Genomic DNA, 4030 nt, shown 5'->3' on the forward strand with positions numbered 1-4030 from the left:
ACATATACCTATACTATTTCTACGCCGCGTTCGAAGAGGACATCGCTGGTAGTCCGGAGCTCGCTACTAAAGTCTTTGAGAGGGCGGTGAAGGCAGTCCCTCACGAGCAGTTTTCCTTCTCGCAGTTGTGGCTGCTGTTCGCCTTGCACCTGGTCAGGCGCGATGACCTGCCTCGCGCCAGGAAGGTGCTCGGAATGGCGATCGCAAAGGCCCCGAGGCCTAAGCTATTCCGAGGGTATATATAGCTGGAGGAGCAGATTGGATGTCTCGACAGGGTGCGAAAAATATACTCAAAGTATCTCGAGTGCTTTACGACCCTTCCCGGGGCCTGGTAGTCCTTCATCAAGTTCGAAGAATCTTGGGGCGAGCATGACCGAGCCGAGCATCTAAGGATGGCTGCTGGACAGCTCGGCATCGTGGTCACGCCAGCCGACCTTCCGGAGTCTGATGTGAATTGAATGAATATCCGCAGGCCGAGAATCCGCCAGGGAAAGTATTTGGCAGCCGATCGGGCACTTGACTGGCATATTGATAGGCTGCCTCGAAGCACCAGCTTGCATACGCCTCCCCCTCGGCCTGAACCCCTTTATGAAGAGCCGAGGCCAGGCGGAAAAAGACCAGCCAGGCCCCGAGTGGCCAGCTACCACACACACTCGGACTACACCCTAAAAGATTCCTTACCGTAGCTCAAACGCAAAGAGAACAAAGTCCTCATGACCCTCAAGCAAAAAGTCTCAGAGTTTGCTAAATTCCTGTAGCGCAACAAGCTCAACAAAATCAGTTTAAAGCAGTGCAAGCAGCTGCTCTAACAAAACAGCACAGCCTTGCAAAGCAATCCTCAAATCCTGGACAGCATTGTCCAGCCTTTCATAGAAGGGCATAACGTCAACTTTCCTGCCTTCTTGTCTCACCTAAAGGAATTCGAGGTGGCGCCTGTCATGGGACTCCCGCAGCATCGGCTTGGGGCTATAGGTGACATCAACAAAAAGGACTACCACGAAGTGAAAAAATTGCTCGCCACGGCTAAACCCTTGCGACAACTTATCACCCGCATCTACCCCACCCCCGAGCACTTCGCCAAGGGCTTCAATCACTGCCGCCGCGGGACAATTTCAGCGGATGACCTAGCCAGCCGGTTGACCTTCTACCTGCAGCATTTCGAAAGCAGATGTGGTCTCCGAGACATCGAGGCATTCGTGCAACTGTTCCAGTACAACTCACGCAAAGAGGCAGCCATTTCAAACATCGTCCAATATCTGTACGCAGGCGATTCTTCTTACGAGCAGCTGATAGCAGGCCGTCCCAAGCCGCCTTAGCTCACTGCCAGTCAGCGGCGATAGCCTGAGACGGCCCCAGACTACAGCTTCGTGACGCCTTCCAAAGAGCTGGTATTGCGGCGGGTCCACACCCTGGCGGCGATCAAGCAATCGAGGATGAATATTTTTTGATATCAATTAGTCTTTCTCCGCTCGATGGAATCCAGTGTATCTTGGTCATTACCCAGGTCCAGGCTGAGACTCATTAAACTGGATATGGGAAGCCGGTCTGCAGGCTCGAACTAGAGCATGCGCTCGAGCAGCAGCCTGTGTTTTACGTCAGCCACGCGCTCCAGCTGACTGGACACACAGCCCGCCCTGTTCTGTTTGAATAGGCTTTTTTCAGAGCCCTCCCCAAAAAGTTTGGTTTTCATGCAGACCTCAAATAGGATCACGCCGAGGCTGTACACATTCGCCGAGCAGTCCAGCCGCCTGTGAGGCCGCAGCTGTTCGGGCGCGGAGTAGCCTAGCGGGCCGGTCAGTTCTTGCTGACTCTGGCCCGCGTAGACTGCCGCAGAAAGGTCGGATAGCACGAACTTGTCAATATCTGGCATGTAGAGTATCGTGTCTGGACATATATTGCACAGAACTAGGCCCGCGCCCTCCAGAAATTCGAGAACGGTGCCAAGATCCGCCACCAGCCTATGCAGCAGGTCTTGCTGCGGCATACTCTCATAGTCCTTGAGAATCACCCGGAGCGGGATGAAACTCCGATGCTTGAACACCAGATAGTGGCTGCTCTCGCTCTGGAAAATTTGCTCAGGGCTGAAAATCAGTTCATGTTTGATCCTTCGAATAATCTGGATGGTAACCTTAGGATCTGCCAAGCGATAATTTTTAAAGCCACTGGCGAAGTACTTCTACCGGCCAGCAGTACCTGTCCGGGCCACCTATAAAAACCCGGTGCCGAAGATGTTGCTCCTCAGTACTTCGAAGTGCTTTCTGAAGCAGAGCTGAGTGAAGTGTGGCGACAAATATTTGCAGACGGACTGCATTCTGTGCCATGGAAAGATAAGCGAGGCCCAGCTGTCCTCCCGGTAAAACTTGATTTCGCAGTTGAGTTCGGTCCTTTCCACCTCAAACAGCACCGTCGAGTCGTCTAGCGCCAGCTCGCCCCTGCCCTCGACAACAATTCTGGTCTCCCCGAACGATATTTTCACCTAGCGCTCCAGTGCTTCACATGACTTGAGCTAGGCCCTAAACCCCCAGATCACCGGATCACGCTTATCCCCGTTGCTCTTCAAGAAACACTTTTCATTATTATTTAACACGATTTTTTATAGCATATAATTATTACTTGGATTTTAAATTAATCTTAATCTATTGAAAGGTGCGTTCGCTTTTAAATTGTCCAGGGCCAGCTCTCTTTTGCTCTTTTTTGCGGACATGATGGATTTTTATTTTAATTGGATGTGGCAGAAAGATGCTTTCAAACTGCCCGACATGTTCTTCCGGTACTCCGTCCGGGCAATCTTTGTTTGGATGAGTCTGTGCAGTCTGGACATGCTGATCTACCGCACCACCCTCAGGAACAGCATCACCCTGCCTCCCCACCCTGCTGCCTACGATCGGGTCTTCACCTACAACCACGCCAAATACGGCCCGCAGCTACAGCAGCTGGCGGACGAGCTTGACCATAAAACGTGAGGCTCACTTCTTCTTTTTGTCCTTGGGATCGTCCATCGCCACGGGCGCGAAGATGGTGTTGGGGGGTTTGTGGTTGACCACTTCGTCGTGGTTGGGCATTATGTAGCGAAGCACGTCGGGCCTCTTCTCGCGTTGGCTTGCGAGGTAGGCAGGCGAATATTCCCCCGCAATGGGCACCAGCTCCTCAGCCAGGTGCTCTTCAGCCTCCGTCTGCGTGAACTTCGAAAGCCCGTCTAACTGAGAAGCGATCTCCTCTCGTTCCGCGATACTCCCGAAGTAAAAGCCCTCTACGATCGCCACGAATAGCGGGTGAGTGCGAGGCAGGCGCTTCATCTCGGGAATGAAGTTGGTCCGCTGCAGCTCTCGATCAAGCTCCAGCCGAAGCACCGCCAGCTCGCGGTGATTCAAGTCAAAGATGGCGTCTAGCAGAAGATCGACCTTCTGCTGCTGTGAGGGGCTAGGCCCTTCCATCGAGCCACGCTAGCGCTCCATGACCTGGCGGTGCTCGATCGCCCGGACCTGCTGCTCCAGCTCCAGCGCCGCGGAACTCCAATCCGCGCGGGGGCGAGCCACCCTCCTGGCAATCCTCAACAGCATAATCTGATTCAGAAGTACTTCTGCTTGATCATGGACAGCAGGATCTGCTTGGTCATCTCCTTGGGGTCCGCCTCGGGCCGCGTCCGCTCTTCGCAGTCCTCCTCGCCGCGCAGGTTGATGAAGTCTTTCGACTCTTCCATCCAGGACTTGTCGGTTTGCTATCGGGCCTTGTGCTTTTTAGACTAGAGCGCGGCAATGTACTTGTTGAGCTAGTCTTGCTCCAGCTCGTAGTTCTTGCGCTGCGAAAGCAGCCGGGCCTTCATCTCCTGTGCTTTGCGTAGCTCTGTCTCGCAGTTTTCCTTGCCCGCCTGAACCTTGGCTAGTTCCTGCGTGGCGGCAGTTAGCTGTCTTTGCAGCTACTCATTCTGCTTCTGCAGGCGCACGACTTCTCGACTTCTTTCTTCGAGCTTGCGATTATTCTCCTCTCCTAACTGCTGCATCAGGGCGCTGACTCGATCCTGCGCCTCCCG

This window comes from Hippocampus zosterae, unplaced genomic scaffold (genome assembly GCF_025434085.1).
Source record: "Hippocampus zosterae strain Florida unplaced genomic scaffold, ASM2543408v3 HiC_scaffold_172, whole genome shotgun sequence".
Classification (NCBI taxonomy): domain Eukaryota; kingdom Metazoa; phylum Chordata; class Actinopteri; order Syngnathiformes; family Syngnathidae; genus Hippocampus; species Hippocampus zosterae.